Source organism: Erpetoichthys calabaricus, chromosome 7 (genome assembly GCF_900747795.2).
Source record: "Erpetoichthys calabaricus chromosome 7, fErpCal1.3, whole genome shotgun sequence".
Classification (NCBI taxonomy): domain Eukaryota; kingdom Metazoa; phylum Chordata; class Cladistia; order Polypteriformes; family Polypteridae; genus Erpetoichthys; species Erpetoichthys calabaricus.
The window spans coordinates 65561912-65588543 of NC_041400.2; positions in this window are offsets into that span (position 1 = coordinate 65561912).

A 26632-nucleotide genomic window follows, 5' to 3' on the forward strand; every position below is an offset into this window, starting at 1 on the left:
GGAGGGCTGCACTGTGAAGGGGCGCAAACGTCAGGTGCCCTCAGGGGAGCAGACGAGGGAGCAGGACTTCCCATCTTGCTTCCGATCCCGCAGGGGTCGATTCGAAGGGGAGCGGTGTTGCTATAACTGTAGGCGCTGTGGCCACGTCTGGCGGTGTTGCCCAGAGAGGATGTCCAATTGGCGTGGGGATCGGGGCAACACCCCCAAACCTGTCACTTGTATCTCCACAGGGCAGATCCGCAGACGGGAAGATCCCAACTCCCCAACATGGAGAAGACCAGCCCTCACAGGATGGGCTGCTGAACCCTACGGGGCTCAACTGAGGAAAGGGCCCTGTGACGGATGGCCGAGGCTCATGTCTGGCCGGGACGCCCCTTCACCACATCTGCCAGGGGGACAAGGGTGGGAAGCCCAGCATCTCCCCCTGGATGCTAGATGGCAGCCTCCCTGGGTTGCAGCGGTGCCTCAGACTCCCCCAGGGCTTTATGGGGGTTGGAGTTCTGTGCAGCCCTGTGGGGTTCCACAGGTGCAGCCAGGAGGTGCTGCAACAGGACCAGCTGGCCCCTTTTGGGCACTGGTTTTGCCTTACCCGGAAGTCTAGCCAGATGTCGATAATCAACCACATGGAGCACTTCCGGGTACCCAATAAAAGGGAGCCAACGGCCAGAGTCAGGTGGAGGAGGACAAGGTTGCCTGGGAGGAGTGGTGGTGCCAGAGAGGAAAGAGAAGTGCTTTGCTTTACTTGTGTGCTTAGTGATTTGGACTGTGTATTGCCTGTGGGGTTCACAGGGAAGACGTGCCCAACAGGTGAAGAAAAATAAAAGTTTGTTTTATTTTACCTGTGCCTCCCGTGTCAATCTGTGTCGGGTCAGGCGCTACATAGCATCTTCTTACAATGTATACATATATCTATATATATATATATATACATAATACCTGTAAAACATATTAACTCCCTTGGATGTTTTCACATTTTATTGTTATTAAACATTGAATCGCAGTGGATTTAATTTGTCTATTTGCTATTGATCAACAGAAAAAGTCTTTTTAATGTCAAAGTAAAAAATCGATCCCTGCAAAGTGGTTTAAATGAATTACAAATATAAAACAGAAAATAACCAGTCACAGAAGTATTATATGGCAAACCAAAATCATCACCACTGATGCAGTAAATCAGTCTTAGTCACAAAATTTGGTCAATGGAGATCACCTGTCTGGGGTCAAGGGGTTCCAGTTTATTGTAGTATAAAGGCATCTTATCTGGAAGGGCAACTTGTGGTAAGTCAGTATTGTAGCCTAACCTACACAATTAAGATATAAAGAACACTCCAAACATCTCCATGAAAAGGAGATTGAAAAGCACAAGTCAGGGGATGGATATTTAAAAATATCTAAGTCATAAAATATCCTTTGGAGTACAGGTAAATCAGTCATTTAAAAAATGGAAACATTATGGCACAGCTGTAAATCTGCCTAGAGCAGGCCCTCCAAAAAAACTGAGTGATTATGCAAGAGAAAGACTAGTGAGGTGAGACAACCAAGAGACCTATAATGTTTCTGAAGGGCTTACAAGCTACAGTCATTGAAATTGGAGAGAATGTCTGGGTGCATTATCAGTCATAACTCTTATGGGAGAGAGGCAAAGAGATAAAACACATGTGACATCTCAGCTAGAGTTTGCAGAAAGCACACGGGAGACTCTGAAACTTCTGTGGTCTGATGAGTCCAAAATTGAGGATTGTGGCTATCAGACTAAATGTCATGTTTGATGCAAGCCAAACACTGCACATTAAATATATGCCATCCACACCATGAAGCATGCTGGTGGCAGTATCTTGCTGTGTAGCAGGCCCTGGTGGACTTGTGAGGATAGAGGGTCAAATGAATGCACCCTGGAAGAAGATTTGTGATCCAGCAAGACAATAACCCCAGACACAAAGTGAAGGCTACACAGAAATGGTTTAAGAACAATGCTAATGTCCTGGAATGGCCAAACCAGAGTCTTGATCTCCAACTGAGAATTTGTGGTTTGACTTGGGAAAAGGCTGCTCACTCATGATCAGTGTTGGGCAGAAATGTGTTACTGTAATATTATTACTTTCCCCAGTAATGAGCAGTGTAAGGGATTATAATTTACAAAACAGTAATAATATTACAGTTACTAATCCAAATAACACTGTGTTACTAGAATGCAGTTTTTTTTTTTCAATCCTATGTACCAGTAGCGTAGTCATGGATGGGCGTTAGTGGGCAATTCCTTCGCCCACCCAATCAGTTTTGAATTTTCAAACTGAAATATATATGTATATATAACAGAGCTATCAACAAATGCTTGAGATTAATGTAAAGGCCTTGATGCATTAAAAATAACATAGTACAAAATGATCACGAAATTACAGAATTACGGTCTCGATCCTTCTCTGGGTAACAGGGTCAGCCCTTTCTCATCTGAACTGAACTGAACTACTCTTCCGCTTTCATCTTGTCTCATCTGCTGCAATTTCCTGAACTGAAATTTTCCATACATTGTATATATAAATGTTTTATCCCATGCAAGTTACAGTATTAATATAACAATAGTAGAGACACCTGTGTCGTTTCTAGGTGGAAACTTTTGTTTTAAAACAAACATTTCGGACGGCTCTCTATGTAAAAACAAACTAGTATGCACACACTGCAATGAAGAGCTGGCCATGCTAACATCTGCAGAGTTCGATATAACTAACCTGGCTAGAAACATATGGAACTGTGCAGGTGAGTTATACGCTTCCAAGCATTCCCTCATGGATTATGGCATTGCTTTTTTTTAATTATTTAAGTGATGATAAAGTGTATTGTTATTAAGTTAACTAAGAATACAGAAAGGGCAGGTCTTTGTGTGTCTATTATTTTCAAGAAGGTCAGTTCCTGAGATTTTTGAATTCCTGAGTTTCTAATGCTACTTTTAAGGTTATTTTTTGTAAGTCATCACTCCTCCAAATCATCCATTAAAAGGCTGAGAACACTGTGGTGTGTAAACCTGTTTCTTCAATAAGAAAGGCCCTTCTTTTACTAGACATTCTACAGCTCCTGCAACTTTAAGGTTTCAAAATACCCACAATGAGTAATCACAGAGGCAATTCAATACTATACTAAGTAATATTTTTTATTTCATAAAAAAAGAAACTAAATATTAATAAATACAAACAAACAAAATTATCTGCATACAACCTGACAATAAACTTGGGATGTTGTGATTTAGTTTATTTGTTATACTTGATCTTACTCCATCCTGCATTTTGCAGCTGCCATTTTTTTCTTTTTCATATTGTGCACAAAAAAGGGAATTAATCTGACATTTGAAAATGTGAACAAGCATGTGTGCCTTAGCGACTGGTTCAATGTTAAAAAGGTAAAATAATGACCATGGCCTTGAGCAATGTTACAGACATGTCCAACATATTGCGTTTTGTTTGTCATAATTATGACAATAAATACAATTTCTGAAATTTTCAGAGTATTATTTCCAAGTGTATCACGATACTGACATAATTTTTCACACAGGCTGCAATTTCTGTGATTATGAAGTTTGATTGTGGACTCCTTCTCTACAAGGTTAATTGTTCCAATATAGTGGTTTTGTTTTAAAACAAGCTTGTTGTATGACCCATTTATATGTTGAATATACTAATAAGACTAATATAGTAATATAACAAGTAATGTAATTAATTACTTTTGGTATTTGCACTGGGTGTGACAAGGATGGATAGGATTAGAAATGAGTACATTAGAGGGTCAGCTCAAGTTGGATGGTTGGGAGACAAAGTCAGAGAGGCAAGATTGCGTTGGTTTAGACATGTGCAGAGGAGAGATGCCGAGTATATTGGAAGAAGGATGCTAAGGACAGAGTTGCCAGGCAACAGGAAAAGGGGCAGGCCTAAGAGAAGGTTTATGGATGTGGTGAGAGAGGACATGCAGGTGATGGGTGTAACAGAACAAGGTGCAGAGGACAGAAAGATATGGAAGAAGATGATCCGCTATTGCAGCCCCTAATGGAAGTAGCCAAAAGAAGAAGAAGAAGATTCAGTAATAAGTAAAGTGATATTATTACTCTTTGAAAGAATAATAAGTTAAGAGTAATAAAAGTAACTTATTACTCTTCCGGAGTAACTTGCCTAACAATGCTCATGATCCCTATTTAAGCTGACAGAGCTTCATCAGTTTTGCAAAGATGAATAAAGTAAAAATGCAATGTCAAGGTGTGCAAAGCTGAAAGAAACTTGTGTACACAGAATCGAGGCTGCTATGGCTGCCTCTACTGGATACCAGAACATAGGCAGAGGACACAAATGTGTTCACTTATTTTCTGTTTTATGTTTGTATATATACTTGACTTTATAATTGTATATACATTTGACATTAAAGAGTCTTTTTCTGTTCCTCAATTTAAAAAAAAAAGTCCAATTAAATCCACTGTGATTAAATGTTGTATAGTGATTAAATGTGAAAACTTGCAAGGTGGTGAATATTTTTATAGGCACTGTAGACTCCAGTGTATCAGAACCAGTAAAAGACTATTCTGTCCCTCTCTACTGGAAATATTTGGCCAGGAAATTATTGAACTGATGTATATACCTTTGAATGACTCCATGGATCATAGCAGAATATCTAACATGGAAAATAGCCAAATTAATATTTTTTTCTTTGTGGTAAGCCTTCTTTCTGAGATGTTAAGAAATAGACAAAATTGTTAGAAGGCTATACAGAGTATTGGAAATAGGAAATGAAAAACAAGGTTATGGCAGAAATTAAGGCAAAAGATAGGCAGGGGTCAGAAACCAACAAAGCAAAGAAAAAACAAAACCAGAGATGTTAAGGAAAAGCTGTAGTCAAAGAAATCAAAGCAAGAGATCCTAACACTAATGTTGCAAGCTTCCAGTAATACTAAAGATATACGAAAAACAGATATTACAATTAAGATCCTATACACAGATATCAGAAGCTATGTGCCGACATCATATATAGGAGCACTATGATGACATTAAACGTCACATGACCTCATTCTAAATGACCAACACTGGGCATAGAGAATATATATGATATGGCTGTGGCTACAAACAATGTGCCCCAAAATGGTGATGACCATCCATACAATACAAAACAACTTGGCAGTATAAAATAGTTTGAAATTGCACAAAGTTAATTATATGTACACAAAAAGTGCAAACACAGTTAACAGAAGTTAAAAATAACAACAGATTCCCCTTCCAAAGGTGCAAGCTGCATATGTGCCCATCGTGCTTCCAAGGGTAGTGATATAGTACCCGAGCAGGCGAGGAACATGATTGTCATTCGCTGGAACCCTTAAACCATCTCCAGGCCCTTTACCCTTCCAGTGTAGTAAAAAATATTGCTGAGATCCATGTCTATGACAGTTTAATAGTTTTTAAACTTCAAACTCCATCAACATCTAGAGAAGCAGTTGAATTAGTCATTTGTCAAAATGGACTAAAGTCTACTGATTTTAAACAGGACGCATTAAAATTGGGTGAATCCTTAAATGGCTTTGGAGAGCCAGAGATGTGAAACTGGACCTGTATATTACAGAATGTTATTGCTAATGAGCGTTGTTGGAAAAGACAATATTTACACAACAGACAGGGAAATGGAGAGAAATATCAGCTAAGCACTAGAATAGTCAAATGTAGAGCTGGGATGTAAATCAAAGTAAATTGATCATCAGTTTACATGGCTTGGCAGAATATGAAGTCAAAAGAGAGAGATACAAAGAGAGCAAAGTTTCTGGCTCCCTGATATCCCTTCCCTAATTAGATAAACATGCTAACATCTGATACCTATTGATTCTTTGCCAAGTTTAGTGATTTTCTGCCCTTATTTCTACCTCTAAAACAATATATTATGAAAGCGTCCTAAAACTTTTTTGTCATTTATGGACTAATATATTTGGTAACAATAACATCTTTCTTCAACAAAGCTGTTATTAACTGAGTAGTAGCAGAGCAATTTGGTGTTGGTAGTAGTAGTGTTATAGTACTTTTAGCACTACCAAATCAACAAGGCTAAAAATGACCTAAACAAATCTCTTAAGATAAAGAGATCTGGGGAACCAGTAGGCCCCAGTTTAATAATGAGGAATAAAAAATATAAGCAAGCATGCATGAGTGCTAAAATATGAAAAGAAAGAAGTGTTCCTGGGTATTCAGCTCAGTTGCAGTGTGCAAGTCAAACTGACTGCCTCCTTCTGGTGCTGGGTGGATTTATACTACTGGATCCAGAAAAGGGCAGGGCTTGGTGGTGGAGAACCAAAAGTGGCATCACTCACCTTTCAGTCGATGCCAATCTGAACTGTGGATGGAAAAGAAAGTTGTGTCAGCAAGTGCGCCACATGTGGTATATGAGCAGATGCCATGTAGAAAAAGTGTGCCTTAAAAGTGTTGTTGGTTACAAAGTGTCTGAGCCTGAGTACCCATGCTTGACAGCACTTCAGTTCCACCACTCATAGTCTCACAGTGCAGCTGCTATAACACTCCACTCCTGTCTCACCCACCTGAGCCTTGTTCTCCACTTTCTTATCCCCCACCAATTCAAAGACTCCCACAAATAGCTCACACCCCCCACATCCTTCAACTAATCAATGCCAGGATCAAGACTTCCAGAGAGCTACACACCAAACCCAATGGATTCTGCAAAAAGAGCATCCTAACAGGTAAGTGCTTTCTTTTAACCCTCTCTACTGTACGACTAGTCTGCATAGTGTGTCTCTGCCTCTCCCTTAGGTCTGCTCAAACGATGTTACAATATTTTTAGTTTTGGTAAACCTGACCTGTTTATTATCATTTTAATTTTTTTTTTAATTTGGAGAAGAATATACAATGAGGAATGAGAAAATTGTTGGCAATTATTAATACTAAAACAAATTTATCTCTCATATCATTTTAGTGGGCGGCACGGTGCTGCAGTGGTAGCGCTGCTGCCTCACAGTAAGGAGACCTGGGTTTGCTTCTCGGGTCCTCCCTGCATGGAGTTTGCATGTTCTCCCCGTGTCTGTGTGGGTTTCCTCCCACAGTCCAAAGGCATGCAGGTTAGGTGCATTGGCGATCTTAAAATTGGCCCTGGTATGGGTGTGTGTGCCCTGCAGTGGGCTGGCGCCCTGCCTGGGATTTGTTCCTGCCTTGCATTCTGCGCTGGCTGGGATTGGCTCCAGCAGACCCCCGTGACCCCATGTTAGGATATAGCGGGTTGGAGAATGACTGACTATCATTTTAGCGCTCAATAATATTAATATCTTTAATTTTAATCAACAGCGGAAAGCTATTTTTAGACATATGGTAATTTCCAATGTTCAGTACACTTCATCCCTCCTTAAAAAACAAATACAGCAATAGACTGAACATAGAACGAGACCTGTGCCACAAAAAAAGGTACAACAAAAGTGGGAGAGAAAAATATACAAATATATATATATATATATATATATATAAATTTTATAAATAAATATACAAAAATATAAAAAATATAGGAAAGTAGGCTGAAGTGGTATGAACATGTGATGAGGTGAGACAGTTAATATCTGGGCAAAAGTGTGATGGGAATGGAAATAGAGGGAAAGACAAAGTGAGGGAGGCCAAAGCAGAGGTGGATGGATAAAGAAAAAGGAAATATGAATGGAAATAGGTCTGAATGAAGAAGAGGTGCAGGACCAAGCTGTATGTATGTAAAAGATTAATCAAGCATATCGACCCCACATAAAAGTGGGAAAAGATGAAGAAGAAGAAGAGTGAGGGTCAGAGTGGTGAGGGGATTTTGGTGTTAAAGAAATATCACATTCAGTTGTGCCTAGTGAGATTTCAGTACTCAACAATTTAGGACTGAAGAAATGGCGGTACAGTACTTGCTTGAGGTGGTATGCCATAAAAAAAACAAAAAACTCTGAAACTGTGCTCTATGCTCGAAAGGCACATCCTCATTCAGTGTAATTAGTAGAAAAATTAATCTGTCTCTCTATTTTCTACTGTGTCTTTCCGTGTATTATGAATGGCTTATGTAGTCTTTACAGTACTCTATCATTTATTTGCATATTTTTTCCAAATGTTTCACTGGCCATTTGATGCACTCTTCCATTCATCCAACCAGTGCCTAAACCCACTTATCCAGAACAGGGTTGTGGGGAAGCTGGAGCCTATCCCAGTAAGGCAGGAACAGTCCTTGGATGAGACACCAGTCCATCACAAGGTTGATGCACTCTTTACCAGTTTAAATTTGCTTGACTTATCCCATCTCGATTCAACAAAGGAGAGCTGCTACATTAGACCACCAATAACTCTGCAGTAGAAGCATTTTCATGACTGTGTCTCTGATTGTGATTTTCCTTTTTTACTATAGTATCTCTTTACTGTAAGTTCTCAGCAGAGTTGAATTTCACATTTTTAAATATGTGACTGGGTAACTTCTGTAATGTGTTTTTTGATTTCTCCAGTGCCTTCAATGCCATCCAGCCATCTCTGTTAAGCTCAGGGATATGCAGGTGGATGAGTGTATGGTATTCTGCAAATTTGACTATCTTGCGGGCAGACCACAGTTTGTGAAACACTAGAACTGTGCTTCTGTGTGAGCAACACTGGAGCACAAAGAGTAGTCCTGTCTCCTTTTATCTTCACTCTGTAAACCTCCAAGTATACAGCAAGTATAACACCAGGTTCTGTCACTTGCAGAAATTCTCAAATGCTTCTGCACTTTCAGGGTGTATTGATAAAGGGGATAAGCCAGAGTATAGCAGTCAGGTGGTGAATTTTGTGTTTTGGTGCAAAAAGAATTGTGAGCAAAATAAAAAGCTGGATGATAAATTATACTGGACTGCCAATACTGATGCGCTGTGCAAGAAAGGACAGAGCCGACTATACTTCATTAGAAGGCTGGCATCCTTCAACATCTGCAATAAGATGCCGCAGATATTCTATCAGACAGTTGTGGCGAGCACCCTCTTCTACGTGGTGGTGTGCTGGGGAGGCAGCATTAAGAGGAAAGACGCCTCACGCCTGGACAAACTGGTGAGGAAGGCAGGCTCTATTGTTGGCATGGAGCTGGACATTTAACATCTGTGGCAGAGCGAAGGGCGCTCAGTAGGCTCCTCGTTAACATTTAACATTATACAAAGTTTTTCAGTTGCCTGTTTTTCACCTGCATTATTATCATTCTTTAATTTAATATTATTTATTGTATCATTATGCTGCTGCTGGAGAATGTGAATTTCCCATTGGGATTAATAAAGTATCTATCTATCTATCTATCTATCTATCTATCTATCTATCTATCTATCTATCTATCTATCTATCTATCTATCTATCTATCTATCTATCTATCTATCTATCTATCTAAAACAATTGGTTATTGACTTTTGCTGCAGCAGAGCGTCTAATCATTAGGGAGGGAGTGAATGAAGAGGTGATGAACTCCTACAAGTACTTGGGGGTCGATATCAATGACTGATTGGACAGACTATTTTTTCTTACAGGAGATTGTGCTCCTTTAAAGTGGGTAGTGACATCCTTCACATCTTCTACAAGTCTGTGATGACCAGTGTGATTTTCTACTCTGTGATGTGCTGGGCTGGTAACATCTCTTCAATAGAGGCCTACTGAATCGTCAAGCCAATTAAAAGGGTAAACTCAGTTTTAGGACACATTGTGGACCCCCTAGAAGTCATACCAAAGGAGAGAATTAAAACAAAACAAAGTTGCACATCCTCTGTTTGACACTCTAACACTGAGTACTTTCAACCAATTAATTATTCAGTAGAAGTCTGTCAAGAAATGCTACTGGAGCTCCTTTATACCAGCAGCAATGTGCCTGGGTAATGCCTCACTGTGACTGTGACTGCCAAGTCAGAAGTTTTCCTTTTAGTCATTCTGGTGTATTTTCAGACTGTAGTGTGTGTGTGTATTTTTTTATTTATTTATTTAAAAAGCTTCTGTAAAAAGCCACATTTCCCCTGGGGACAAATAAAGTTCTATCTATTTATCTTTCTATGACAGAGACAGTTGCTTACATTTCATTTTCAATTGTACAATAACAGTATTTTACTAAAGTACTCTGTACATGTGCCAGTACTACTACTAAACCAGTCAGTTCCATGCATATTTCTTTTCCTCCTGGAGACGTGGTCACTTTTCCATACGTTTTCATATTGTGAGGCATAGAACCATGTTTGAGGCTCAGGATCAAGGGTGCATTACAATATACACTGTTCTGGCTCTGGGGTGCCAGTGCTATCTACAGTATATACATTCTTCATGACTACCATGTTTGTTCACCGATATGTCATGGTATGATATATTACTTTAAAAACTTGTAAATATCTAATGTTGTTCTTGCAGCTCAAATCATATGCAGCATTATGTGCTTTGTGTCGCTTCTTGAAATCTTGCTGTCTTTGAGTTGACATCGTGTTGGAATGTGTACTGTTCTATTGCATTTATAATACAGTTGGCTCTTGACTTGTGATTGTTTCATTAAAGCAACTAGGAACTTCACAACATTTGCTTTAAGTTTAAACCATGTTTGCATTGAAAATCATTTGTTGCACCATGTTGAGTACAGTTTTAATTCACTTCACAAGTCAGTCCCATTTCGACAGTGGGATCTAATGTACTGCCTTGTGTTAGCTACATTTAACAAATAGCCCCTCAGTTATGCACTTCGACACACGACATTATGTAATGTAACAACCTAGGGAGTGTTGTTGTTCTACCATCTGGGAAGAGTCATCTAACATTTTCCTTGGGGAGTAAGATTTTTAAATGTTGGAAAGAAACTCAGAGGAAGAGTAATGTTAGAAATAAATGGCATACTTTATTAGAATATAAAACGTTTGCTACCCTAATTAAAAAGAATACAGTGCTTAAAGGAAAGGGTAGTGCCCCTTTATCATAGCTTTTTCTTGGTTTCTGTGTGTACACACCACAATTATATTATATTATCCATCCATCCGTCCATCCATTATCCAACCCATTGAATCCGAACACAGGGTCATGGGGGTCTGCTGGAGCCAATCCCAGCCAACACAGGGCACAAGGCAGGGAACCAATCCCGGGCAGGGTGCCAACCCACCGTAGGACACACACACAAACACACCCACACACCAAGCACACACTAGGGCCAATTTAGAATCGCCAATCCACCTAACCTGCATTTCTTTGGGAGGAAACCGGAGCGCCCGGAGGAAACCCACGCAGACACGGGGAGAACATGCAAACTCCACGCAGGGAGGACCCGGGAAGGGAACCCAGGTCCCCAGATCTCCCAACTACGAGGCAGCAGTGCTACCCACTGCGCCACCGTATATTATATTATATTATATTATATTATATTATATTATAGATTTCAACATTTATTTGTATTCATTTATCATGTTCAGGGGCGTTGAGAATGAAAGTCCATCCTAGCAGTACTGAATGCCAGGCAGAAACTATCCCTAGTTTAGAAACCAAATGATTATAGCACAAAATCACAGACACACACACACACACACACACACACACTTGGACAATTTAACATCACAAGTTTTGTACTTATCTTTAGGATGTGGGGGGAAATCCACAGAGAATTGTGCAGACTCCACAGAGACAATGGCGGGGCTGAGATTCAAAGGCAGCCTCCTGAAGCTTTAAAGTATTAGCTAATCCCTGTGCACCCCATGTATTATAACAACTAAATAAAAAAATAAAAGAAATGGTTATCACCTGGAACAGACTGTAAATATTAATGTTGAGAAGCCTTTCTGTGAGAACCTTGAACATTTTCATATTATTTTTCTCACAGAAGAAACCCTTCATGACAATATTTACAGTCTATTGAAGCATTTAACAACTGTTTTTTATTTTATTCAATCACTATAATAAAGGGTAGCACTGTGGTTAGGTTGATGCCTCAAGGGGGAGCTTTTCTGTGAGAAAAATAAATGATCTCAAAATTAAACAAATCATAATTAAAATAATGCTCTGCTCTTGCAAATTTGGTTCAGTGTGTTGTTGTAAAATGCATTCTGAAAAATAAAAAAAATATTTCAGTTGAAACTGGAAAAAACAATTAAACCATGAAAAGCCATTTTATGAGTGCAGCCCAGGACTTACACTATTGGGCTATCATGCAGCTACCTGTCCTGTGGGACCCAATCATTAATAAAATGTACAATAAGGGGACACGGGCATTAATATAATTATGTATTACGATACAGAATCCCATTACAGTGGGATATTTGTTGGCCTAGATGGTTAGGTGTCAAAACAGCACCCTGTTGTGGTAGACAAAATAGGAAGGGAGATTAGGACTCATTAGCTCATAACAGTCTGTGACTTACACTGAGGGTAAATAAATAAAAAATCCTAGAGCAGTATGGAACAGTAACAAATACATGCTGAGGATCGTTTCCTTCCTCTCTTCTGCATGCTATGCTGTGCCCTCCATATGACATATGCAGAAGTGGAAAACACACCATTACATTCTCTCACGTCTTGATCGCCAATCTACAATGTGAAATTTTCTCTTCCTGATTCCTCTCATCTTCCACTCTTGGCTTGCAAATGGCAGTGAAGAGACAGGATTAAAAGGGATCTGTCATATTTAGTAGAATCCTGCCGAAAAAAATATAAATATTAAAAAAAAGTCTCAAGAATGCTCTGTATGGAGAAGAGAATAACATGTTTTCTCAACACTTGGTCACCTTAGGATATTCCTGTGCCTTGTCATATCTTACAGTTATACCAGACATACGCTTCACTCAGCAGGTAATTTGTGGTAGAAATCAGGTACAGTAAAGGCCTATTTAAGGAGATGGCAAGCCATGTTTGCACATTGTGCCAAATTAACTAAACCTAAATAAAATGCCCTGGGAAGTAAGAAGTGAATATGTAACAGTAAATTGGAAATAAAGGCCCTTTGTCATGCTAAGCTTTTAGTTGCAGCACACCTTAATCTTAATAACCACATTACATCAGAGAGATTAGATTTAACTTTCCTGATGCCGTAACATCTGCACTTGATTACAAGGTTTACTATTTTTTCTTGTTTTTTTCAAGGGGGGATGGCTAGAGAACCATAAAAATTTACTAGTTGTGACTGTTGTTAAATGTTATAGTACTTGTTTATCAACTTAAAGGTCATGTTGCCAATAGAATTTTCCTTTATTACACCCAAGAGTCACCCCCAGTGATTCAGAGCTGACTGATTATGTTGGCTAAAAAATTCCATCGTAGCCATTGCTGTGTAAGCTTAATACATAGACACATGCGCTCTCTCTCTCACACATACACATGCACACACACACGTTCCATGTGTGTGTGTATAATGGACAGCCAGATAGATTTAGGCGGCCTGTACTAGGTTTGGTCACTGGTCTAGACACTGCCTGGCCTCTGCTGAGCCTACTAGTTCTCCCCATGGGTGCTGTGGTTTGCAATAAGACCACCACTCCAAAGTTCTCTCTAATGTCTCCTACATGTTAGGTTATCTGATTAATCAAAATCGGCCAAGCATTACTAGATATGGTTGTGGGAATATGTGTGTATGTGTTGTGAGAGAGAGGATGTCTGTAATGGAATTGCACCTTGTTGAGTGCTGCTTCTGGTTTTGTACACAGTGCCATCGGCAAAGGCACCCAGAATGCATAGGCGGTTTGTAAAGTGATGGTGGAGTTGATATCCATTATAGTTACCTAACTACTGAAGTAGCTGAAGTGCAGGAAGAATTGTGTCTGTTGTTCATCTACCATGTTGCAATCCTGCAGCTTTTGAGGTTTCCCTGTCACTTCCACGATGATTATGACTTCATGTAAATAACAAAATATCAGGCCATCTATGTCTTCCTTAACAGAACTGAATTTTATTGATCAACAATGGAAAATTTCTCTTGGTGTTATATACATAGACTTAACAAAAGTAAATGTAATTAATAGTATAATATTCTGTATTCTTTACAATATTCTGTATGACACTATCAAAAATTTATATTCCACAGTAGGGAAAGATAACATAATGCCAAGGATATGTAAAAAAAGTGGACATGTCCAGTAATATATAGAATAAGTCTTTACGATCAAGATGAATCACTGTGTTGATGCATTTCCACTTCTTGTTGATGTATTGTCCTGTTTCTTTTTCTCTCTCTAGCTCTATAAGTCTTTTACTAATACTCACTGTGCTCCTCTCATACTCAAAGATCTATCAAAATACTTACATAAGTTCCTTTCAGCTAAAGATGGCAATCCCCATGCTGCCATGCACATGCACAAATGGGAGATCTACCAGAGGGATGCTGCCACCCAGCATACAGGGGGAATTCATGTCTTGGTCCTCTCATTGCCCTTCCATTATAAAGCCCCCCTGTTCATCCATTTTGGCCAAGATGCTAGCTACACATGTCATCTGTGATATATATATGTTTGTGTGACCTTTCTCCTGCCAGTCAAGCCCTTGACACTAACTCACATTTTGACTGTAAGCTCGGTGAGAGGGTCTAACACAGCATTAAACACCGTCCATATGTCATTATCAGCAATGGTCACAAATTAATTCTGGGGTCAAAGGTATTCCTACATTTGAAACATGATCACCAGGCTGTATTTCCCTCTAATGTCTCCTGGTGTTCTCTGCAAACCTGAGTGAAAATTTCCATTAAGAAGGGCACCCTTCTCTCTACATTGCCATAAAATGGCATGTGGTGCCCTTTATTAACTTGGAATTTTCAATTTTCTTCCGTTCCCTCAATCATCCCCCATTCCTCTCTCTTTTTTTAGGGAGTCCGAGCTGTTGTGCACATCTGTTGATAGTTTCCAGGAGTCTCTCTACCTAAGATTGTGGTATAGTAGACCTATTCTGTACTAGGAATACTGCCATATGTAGGTGCCCTTGTGGTGTTGCAGGTCCACAGCTCCCATTCTAAGACCAGTTTTAAAATAAATAATCACTGCGCTTGCGGCTTGGTGAGGGGCATGGTGGATGTGTGGCTGAAGCGGTTCTCAGAGCGATTCGCGATGTGGGCATTTCTCACCTAAGTGCACAGGTAAGAAACTGTCCACATCTGTGATTGTTCCTGGGGCTGCTGATTTGCCACAGCTGCCATGCCCTCTTGATAAATAGAAGCACGAGTCGGCTAAAGGGGATGAAAAGAGAAAAAGGGAAATAACGAACGGAGGTTACAGGAGAAGGCAGGAAGCAGCAGGAAGAGAAAGTCGGTGCGGGAGAGCTAGCGAGCAAAGGCTCACGTGCAGCTGAACTCTGAGCCTGGGTGTTGGGCCGACACCCGGGGAGTAGTAGTAGTGGTCACTCCCGCTGAGTGATCATGGAGCAGGAATGACCAGTGATGAAGGGCGGATGACTCTCCGCGTAAGGCAGCGGGAGTCAGTACTTGGGAAGTGGTGTCCCCAGCGTCAGAGCCCTGGTCGTTGGGGAATCTCAAGTCGCTGTCAGGAGGAGCCTACCGGAGCCAGGGATCGGTGAGGCAAATCCAAACAGCTGAAGCAGGCACAAGAAAAGGTCAGTTGCATGTAGGGCGATTCTCCCCTATTGAGAAGTCCAGATGGGAGAAGTAGGGGAGCCACCAGGTAGAAGACACTGGGCTTTGAATTGTATTTTAAAGGATTGCTTCCTGCATTGTGTTTTAACCTCAGTTTTTAAAGGATTGTTTTTCTATATTTTTAACCTCCACTTTTCACTTGCTTTTAATGGATTAGTTATTTAAGAGACTGTTTTGAAGCACTGCACTTTATTTAATTTGAACACTGTTTCTTTTGTTCTGTTTTAATAAAAGCACTTGGCAATTTTATGCACCATCCCCTTTGCTATTGTTGTTGTCTCACTGCTTAGCTCATCAGTAGCATTATCGATGGTGTTGGGTTCAAGGTCTCCCGGACAGAAGATGGTGGCATACACGAACCCACATCGTCACAGCCCTCAGCTCTGAACTGAATTCCTGTTCTTTGGCCTAGCTGGGCCTTACCCATGCCCCGTACCACCTCCCTTTTACATGTGTATGTGTATGTGTGTGTACAGGGTGTCCATAAAGTCTGTGTACAATTTAAAATAGTTGTAACTTTGTAAGTATATGTGATAGAAATAATCTGTAAAAAAGGATTACAAAGAAGAAACACTTACAATTTTTTATTGCTCTTGTTAATTTTCAACATGTCCACCATCATTACTAATACAAAGGGTAATATGATTCTGTAGTTCTCGGAAAACATTTTCAAGCTGATTTTCAGTAATACCAGCAATCACATCAGATATCCTATCTTGCAAGTCTTCTAAAGATTGAGGTTTGGTTGAACAAACATTAGTTTTCAAATGTCCCTAAAAAAAGAAATCTAATGGAGTCAAATCTGACGACCGTGGAGGCCAAGAAAATGGTCCACCTCTTTCAATATATCTGTTAGGGAATTTCTCATGTAGAAACTGTCTAACATGCAAAGCAAAGTGAAAAGGAGCACCATCTTGTTAAAACACTGTATTCTCTATCAGTCCTAATTGTTCAAGTTGAGTAATAAAATAATTTTGCAGCATTTCTAAATAGCTATCACCATTAACATCACACCCCTCAAAAAAGAATGGCCCTATGACTCGATTTTGTCCCAAAGCACACCACACATTAACTTTGGGAGAATCTCTTTCATGTTCAACAGACTCATGTGGATTTTCAGTTCTCCAAATACGACATAAATAAAACTTCTAAAGACAAAAAAAACTAAATACATCAAGCTTTCTAATCCTTTTTATGAATTCTTTCTATCACATATACTTACAAAGTATTTTAAATTGCACACAGACTTTATGGACACCCTGTATATATACACACACACACACACACACATTATATATATATATATATATATATATATATATTCTGGTGTGTGGCCGGCTAAATATTCTGGCCCTCACCCCCAGGCCGCCAGGTGGAGCTCTCCCAACAGCGTGGACGTTCCCCGAATTCCAGCAGGGCCTCATGGACTTTGTAGTTTATATGCACAGCCCTGCTGGATACCATGGGGACCACAAGGAGTAGCTGTGGGGAGGCTGCCGGACTATTACTTGCCCTATAACCCGGAGGTGCGTCATGATCACATGACAAGAGGAAACGACGTGCTTCCGGGTTGAAGAAAGGAGCTTTTTATCCGACCCGGAAGTGTTCATGATCACATGGACAGAAGGGAGAAACACTTCCGGGTCATGGACTATTTAAAGGACTCTGGGAAACCAGTACAGTAATCCCTCGCTACTTTGCGGTTCACTTTTCGCGGATTCACGACTTCGCGGATTTTATATGTAAGCATATCTAAATACATAACACGGATTTTTCGCTGCTTCGCGGGTTTCTGCGGACAACGGGTCTTTTTACTTGCTTCCTCAGTTGGTTTGCCCAGTTGATTTCATACAAGAGATGCTATTGGCGGATGGCTGAGAAGCTACCCAATCAGAGCACGCAGTTAAGTTCCTGTGTGCTGCTGATTGGCTCAGCGACGGAGAGTTGCATTAACCAGGAAGTCTCATCTCACTCATTCATCATTAACGTGCTAATGCTTCAGGGGCCGTGTCCAAGCACCAACAGAAGATGCAAATGATTGCAGAAAAGGTAAAAGTTTTGGATATGTTGAAGGAAGGGAACAGCTACACCGCTGCAGGACATCGATTCTTTTTATTTAAAAAGGAGGAAAAGCATATAAGATCTACGGCCGCAGTGTCCTTTAACCAGGGTGCAAAACGAGTTGCAAGTGGACGTGATAAGGCAGTAGTCTGGATGGAATCTGCTTTAGGAATCTTTGCAACAAGGTCGACGACGTCATGACCGCCTACAAGCTGCTACGTGTACTTCGCTATACAGTAAGTGTAAACTTATCTACCGATTTCATATTGCTTAGCAGTTGTCCCTGTTTTTAATAGAGTAAATGGTGGGTTGTAAACAATACAGGGAGGGTTTAAAAACGTCCAAATACACGTTAAATAATTAAATAAATACAGTGTTCCTACATCGTGGAAATTCAGTTATCGCGGTCAGCCTTGGAACCTATCTCCCGCGATAAGTGAGGGATTACTGTACACTGAGCTGAGCTGGGAGGAAGGGTGGCGAAGTGTCTGGAAGTGTGGAGGATTGATTATTGTATTGTTTATTGATTAGTTTATGAGTATTGTGGAGTGGAGGGTGCTTTGTGCACTGTATTGTTCAAATAAAAGTAATATTTGGACTTTTACCAGGTGTCTGGAGTTGAGTCAGAGGGTTCAAGAGGACGATTAGGGCCTCAAACTGCGACAATATATATATATATATATATATATATATATATATACAATCAGATTGTGACACAGACTACGAATGCCGTGAATGTAATTACCCCGATCTACATGCTGTCAAATAAACGAACCACACGCCGTGGCGCAACGTTAGGGGCATCGCCTCTGGCGCTGACGTCCGAGGTTCGATTCCCGAGAGGGAGTGCAGTGGAGTGTGTACACCTGATGAGCCCAGAATTAGGGCGAAACACGTGTCGTGTACTCTTTGCATTTATTTGACAGTAAACTATTTCAACCATTCTATGATCTGCTCCTCACAAACTGAGGGCACCGTGGCGGATGTTAGCAGATTGCTGGCCAACCACAAGCGTTACCTGGTAGGTAACCACCCATACAATCAGATTGTGACACAGACTACGAATGCCGTGAATATATATATATATATATATATATATGGAAGAGAAGGTCTATGATACAGTTTGCATATTTGCAGCTGGACATCCACAAAGGGAGAAAAAAATGAATCACGTATCATAAAGTAGTTTTTATTCCTGAGCTTTCAACCCCTGCCAGGGGTCTTCATCAGAGGATAATGCTTAGACTTAGAAGAATCAAAGGCAATATATAGCAAAAAATGATTCTTATAAGTCTAAGCATTATCCTCTGATGAAGACCCCTGGCAGGTCTTGAAAGCTCAGGAATAAAAACTACTTTATGATACGTGATTCATTTTTTTCTCCCTTTTTGGATCTCCAGCTGCAAATATATATATATATATATATATATATATATATATATACACATACATATACATATACATAAACATTATATAGTTATATATAGATATAAACATTAGCTTCAGCACATTCCTATAAGGAAGTAATTACAGGAACATTTGAAGAGATGAAAACTCTCCCTGTTAACTAGAAAGTACTAGGGTTTGCCCACATCAGAGGATCTCATGTGCCTTTCAGCCAATTGATAAGGGACTAATGCAGACACATGGCTGGCAGTCTTGTAGCTCGGGTGGAGGGATCAAGAAACACAAATTTATGGGGCACACAATTTTTAAAAATCCCTTTTTTTTCTTTGCCCATATCTCTTTTTAGTTTTTTTAAGCATAAAAATTATTTTCTCACATATTAACCATATTACTATGACTGCATTTTTCCATTGAAGGAACATTGCAAAAGTTAGACTTCTTATAACATTGCAAGATGCCAAGAAATGAATTAGCACTTTTGTTTTTTGTTGGTTACATTACTGTAATGCACTCCTAACTGGCCTACCTAAGAAAGACATTAATCGGTTGCAATTAGTCCTGAACACAGCAGCAAGAATCCCAGCTGAAAAAAAAAGATCTGAGCACATCTCACCAGTTTTAGTGTTGTTACATTGGTTACGTGTGTCCTTCAGAATTGACTTTAAAATTCTACTAATGGTATATGAAGCCTTCAATAATCTTGCTTCTTCCTATATTTTGGAGTGCCTATCCCCCTCATTCCAAGTTGTAACCTTAGATCTTCTAATAGGGGTATGCTTATTATTCCAAGCATAAAAGTAGTGCTCTGTTATGAACCAAAAATCCAGAATAATTTACCAATAGAGATACACCAGGGTAACACCGTAGATCATTTAAAAAAACACTTTTTAATTTAGCCTTTCCATAACAACATATTAGTTCTACTCTTAATAAACTACATATGCATGGAATTACCATAATATTCAATGAACATGCAATCTTTACTAATCTTTACTTTTTTCTGTGTTTTCTTTTCCAGTTCTTCTGTGGTGGCCTTCTGCACCACCTGATCAAAGTCCTCTGCCGTCATCTGTGGTGTTTTAATGAAGGCAGATTTCCCAACTTTTCACGAGACCCAATGTTTCGAATCCTTTAAGACGAAGCCTAAAAAGTTAAACAATAAAGATCTACTTAAGAACATTTATGTTAGGTGAAATGCCCAGTGGAGGCTGGGTGGTCTTTTGGTCTTGGAACCCCTACAGATTTTGTTTTTTTTCTCCTGCTCAGCTTAACTGGAGATTTTTTTTTCTGGCCACTCTGGCCACCTGTGCTTATCACTGGACTCACATTTAGAGACTTAAAAAAAACACTTCTATATTTAAGAACTATACTTTCGTAAATTATTTATCTATCTTATGTAAGTGTGCTTCATTTATTTTGGGCAAATTATTTAGTCATTATTACTATCATCTAATTTTGTTTTTTCTTTTCTTGTCACTATCTTGTAAAGTAAGCCGAGCTACATCTTTTGTATGTAAATGTGCTAAATAAATACATTTAGTTGTTGTTGTAAAGAGTGATTCATAAAGTATTAAATGAAGTCTTACATCCTGTATGTAAGGGTAAAAACCTTCTAAAAATACTTTACAAATAACTGTACAACAAAACCTAAGATTCTGACTGTTGAGACAAATTGTGTGACTTGCTTAACGTCACAATTTAAGGCCATTGTAGAATGTCATCATCTTGTCATACTCTGCCTCCAAAATGACTTAAAATGCAAGTCAAATAACAGTTTTCTTTTTCATAACTCTGTCAACTGTGATGTCAAACTCACTGCTCTCAGTATAAAGAAAACCCATGACATCAAGGCAGTGTAAATACTAGGGGTTGCTGTTGCCCCTTTAACCCCAACAGACAAACACTCTGGACACCAAGTGAAAGCACCAAGAAGTATTCTTTAATTATTTCATCTTGCACAGTAACTTCAAAGCACTACAGCCACAATAAACACAATTAAATTAATACCAAAACACAATTCTTCTCTCCTCCACACCTCCCAGCAAGCTCTGCTACACTCCTCCCGACTCTGGCTCGCTTGCTGGGTTCCTATCAGTCCTTTAAATAGTCCTTGACCCAGAATTGCTTCTGTCCTTCCGACCATGTGACAATCTAGCACTTCCAGGTCTAGTAAAGAAATGGCTTTTTCTTCAGCACAATACACACAGAGCACAAACCCCAATAAAGCTCAGTCCCTATTCTTTTTCTCTTTCTTCTTTCTCATTGGCCGCCTTTTCTCCTCTCCTCACAAGCTCTGTCCTTTGCCTCCCGACACTGGCTCCCTGAATAGAGTGTGGCGGCCCCTTTTATAATGCACCAGGATGTGCTCCAGGTGCTCCCTGATGGCCTTCCTGCACCACTTCCTGGTGTGGCGGAAGTGCTGCTGTCCATGGGTCTGGAACCATCTAGGCACCCCCTGGCGGTGGACACGGGCCCCCACAGGTTACAGCTTCCAAACTCCGTGGCGCCAAAGCAAACCAGGGTGACTGCCCTCTCGTGTCCTGGGGGACATATTGTCCCTCTCCTGGTCCTTCCATCCTCCAGGCGTCCTGGCTGGGCAGGAGCCCCAGCCATCTGCCACAGCAGTTACCCATCTTAAGCTGACCATGGACACTTTGCTGTGTTCATTCATTCTAGGTTTCAGCTTTTTTTCTCTGCGTTGCTTGCTTTGTGATTTGGTCCTTCTTCTGCCTGTTGCTACTAATCATTGTCTATTGCTGGTGTCCTTCAGCACACTTTTCTTAAAGAGCACCTATAATTTCAACCTGCACTTCATTGTAAGTCTAGGACATCACTTATGAAGAATTGTTCAACAAGTGTTGAATGATAAATATCCACAGGCTAAGACAAAGGTAAAATTATCTTCTGACATAGTGAATGAATGCCCACCTTCTTTGTCACTAGGTCCTATGGTCCTCGGACCAGATGAAACTTAGTTTTCATAAATGTTATAGTGTCTTAGTTTTGCATGTAAGAATCTGAATTCAAATTAATACATTAGCAAACATCAGATCTATTGATTATGGATATATGATATTTGAGCCCTCAAATTAAACAAATTGATGGTCAGAAAAAGTTGCAAAACAAATAACAGAAATGTGCTCCTCATAGCCAGTAGAAAACACTCACATATGTGACTGGAATGGCCCCATCAGGAACCATGTCTTTGATAGCAAGGCACAACTGAAGTTTGGAAACCCTAAAGTTAAGTGTTCAAAACCATCATCCTAGTACTAATTGTGGTCCGCATTATCTTTGAGAGATTGATGCTTATTTTTGTTGTACAGCATTGAACTGTTTGATTGCATCATTGCTTTCTGCATCACAGGCTGCGCTACCAAGGAGAAAACAGCCATCCTGGAGTTACAAAGCGAATAAATACAAAGGTGAATCAATGGGTGGAAGTGGATAGAAGAAAGAAGGAGAATGAAAAAAGGCAATGCAGAGACTCTGTCTGAGTCTGAACTTGAAATGGGGGATAATTATTGATGTTATTAATGGATCTTTTATTTTATTATTTATATCCAGAACAGGCATACAAGTTTTCAATCCCAGTTTCTTTTTTGTGACTTTTTTTGTTTGTTTTTTTGTAACTTTTTTGTTTGTTTACCTTTAACAGCTTCAAGACCCAAGCGTGACAAGCATAGTAGCACTTGAGAAGCACCACCTAAAGTGACAACACCCTACAAACAAAAACCTTATGGGGACTTGGGTGGTGTGGTAACAGATTTTGTCGAGACCAATGGTGGTGGTACAATATTGTCTCCACCCGTAACACAATCAGCTTCACTCTGATTTTGCCTTTTCAACAATTTTATGAGAGTCCTAAGAATATCGTAAAAGGAGACTGCAACAAGCACATAAATGGAAACATGAAAGCAGCTCGTTTTAGCACCCATAATAAGAGTAAAGCAGTATCTATTAAGTCTGTAAAGTAACAAAAATAAACATTGCAATTATTCCAGTATGTTTTTGGGTGAAATTGAACTAAAATTGCTGTGCAAACTTAACAAATAGAAGATATTAAAAAATACATACAGTATATTGCTGTAATAGCTATGCACATTTATTTCACAAAACCCAAAATAGAAAGGCAAAAATGTGCCCTATTATATAAACTTATACAATCATTAAATGTACATTAATTTAGTTATAGATTATGAATAAAAATGTCTTTTTGTGCAGTTAATAACTATGAAAAGCCTGATTAAATATTTTCTACAAAATGTAACTGATTCTTTTTACTCAAATATATATTTATGCTTGAATTAATCAAATGTAGGGTTGCATTTTTGGACATTTGGTTCCTTTCACAATGTCTGTTAGACTGACTGACAGCTCTACACAGCCCTGGCATGCTTTAGCACAGGTGCCTCCATGAGTGTGCTCTCCAATGGACACGTAATCCACCCATGACTAGTACGTCTCTGAAATGGTTATATGTGAGGAAAAGCTCTCATTCACCAAAATGCTGATGAGAACATACACACAGAAAATGTATGGTTCAATTATTATATAGACTTGGAAAAATGTGTTGGTACTCTTACATCTCACTGAAAGAGTGTTGTATGCCTCCTGAAAGTGATGAAATGAACAGCTACTGTCCCATGTACGCTTGTATTCCTCTAATATGTCATTGAGTAAAGCAAAACAAGTATAAAAAGAGATCAAGTATTGCTTATTCTATATTTTGATATTCTGAAATGGCCTGGACACATCTGTTGGCACCCTTAGAAGAAGATCATAGATAATTGGTTTAGAAGGATTGTTCAACCTAGCTATTTTCTTAAATTGGTATCATACATGTCTATAATCATGCAATTAGTCGTTCAGCCTAATAAATTGAGAAAAAAGTCACTCTGCTGTTTGTTATCATTGTATGTTGCATACTGAACCTAGACCAGAAAAAACAAAGGAGAGAGTTATCTGAGGAGAAGAGAAAGAAAATTATAGACAAGCATTTTAAAAACAAAGGCTATGAGACCATCTCCAAGCTGCTTGATGTTCCTGTGACATCAGTTACAAATATTATTGAGAAGTTTAAGGTCCATGGGACTGTAGCCAACCTCTCTGGACACAGCCACAAGAGAAAAATTAACCCCAGAATGGGAAAATGGATAGAGGGAATGGTAGACAAAAAGCAAAAGAGGTACAAGCTGAACTCCAAGGTCAAGGTCCATCAGTGTCTGATTGCACCGTCTGCCTCTTTTTGAAGGACAGTCGGATCAATAGAAGAAGACCCAGAAGGACTCCACTTTTGAAAGAAAAACATAAAAGCCAGACTGTAATTTGCAAAACTGCATATCGACAAGCAACAATGCTTCTGGAAGAATGTAGTTTGGACAGATGAGACAAAACTGGAGCTTTTTAGCAAGGCACATCAGTTCTATGCCCACAGACAAAAAAAGGAAGCTTTCAAAGAAAAGAAACCATACCTACAGTGTAACATGGAGGAGGCTCGATTATATTTTGGGGCTGCTTTGCTGCATCTGGCAAAGGGTACTTTGAACAGAGAACAAATCTCTAGACTATCAAGACATTCTGGAGTGAAAACATATCTGGTACTTCCCAGTGTCTGAATGTTCCGTCTCAATCACAGGTCATGGATCTTCCAACAGGATAATGACCCAAAAATGCACAGCTAAAAGCACACAAGACTGGTTAAGAACAAAACATTGGACAATTAATCATGGATAAAGAGGAAGTGAATAAAGGCATATACAGTAAATTTACAGTAGATGCAATTGAAATGCTACTTATGTTAGGATTGTATTTACAATATTGGCTTATAGTATGAATTATGATTGGTGTCTATGGGTTTCACTAAAATCATAAACTCATCTCCTGTCATCACCAAATTTATCTTAAGAATAGACTTTGAGAAAAATAATGTAGCTTTCTTTTAATATGTGTTTATAACTGAGTACATTTATTGGAAGGCTCACAATTGTCAGTATTCCAGACAGCTGCAGCCCAGTTCATTACTGAGTTCTGCCTGGAATATCTACAGCCAGGAGCTGTCATTCTGACACATAACTTGAAAAAAAAAATCATTCCATTAGATATTGTAGCTGAAAGGCCTGAAAACATGAGGAGCTCTCCCACAGGCTGAGACTCAAAGGTCATCCACAAAAAATCTTGCTATATAAGTGGAAAAAGTAAGGCTTTGCCCTCAATTCCATTTTTTGTCCAAGCTAGTCATCTAGTATTGCGTATTACATATACTCCACATCAGTGGTTCAGAAGTTCAGTCATGGGGGACCCCTGTGGTTGCAGGTTTTCATCATAACCAGTTTGTTAACCAGTGATTTACTTTACCTTTAATTTAGAAGCCCTTTTTTCCTTCTTAGTTGGCAATCAGAAAAGTACAGTAATGTGAGAATTATTCATTTTATTCTTTGCTGTATCTTTCAATGCTTAACTCTGTTCTCTTGTTTTCTTTTTAGTTCACAATTTCTTTGGAGTTTGCTCTCTAAGTATTTGACTACTGACAACTAATGATGATGTAAACAACACAGATTGCTAATGGGTAGCTATTTCACTATTAGCCATGTGTGTGCTTATATCTATATATATATATAAAGTGATAAAACATTCGTCCAGATGGCATCCATGACTGGGTATAATGTCGTCCACCGTCCACAAGAGAGCAGAAATGTCCAATGAATAAAGGCAAATGGCCAGCATAACACAGTAAAGCGTGCAATGTATGTTTCTGCAACAAGTCACCACATCATGCACTGTCCAAAACAAGGCTGGAGTATCCAATGCAGAACGGCAACAAGGCGCACAAAGAGAGAGGGAGGTAAGGCATATCCAGTGAACAGAGATTCATAAATGCACAATGTGATTAAAACAGACAGATCTACAATTGTACTATTGTGCTTATTTAAATTAATGGCAGTTTCACTATTCTAGTTAGCAAACAATAGCCTAAAGTGTTCAGGGGCAACTGGGCGACAGACAACTCGGCGAAAGACAACTCGGCGAAAGACAATTTGGCGAAAAGACAACTTGGCAACATCCTTTACCAGTTAGGTAATAGTTAGGTTCAAAGAGATTTTTTAATGATATTTAATTGACAACGTAGGGCACCGGAAAATCCACAGAATCTCCTGCTTTATGAGAGTCCCAATACGTTGAGAGTAAACATATTCCTTAAGCCGTACTCGCAGGTCACCTTTTGTATTCTAAATAACGTTATCATACGATTACAATCAATACAATTTATATAAAGGATTAGCAATTTTGGTTGCAGAAGATAATGTAAGATAGAGTTTGTTCCATCTGCAGAATAAAGTTCATTTGTCAATTATATAAATTTATTTTCAACATTTTAAATCATGTTGTCATTTAAATATAATTTAAAAAATCTCTTTGAACCTAACTATTACCTAACTGGTAAAGGATGTCGCTGAGTTGTATTTCGCCAAGTTGTTTCTTCACCGAATTGCCTTTCGCCGACTTGTCTTTTCGCCAGATTGTCTTTTGCCAGGTTGTCTTTTCACTGAATTGTCTTTCGCTGAGTTGTCTTTTCGCCAAGTAGACTGTCACCCAG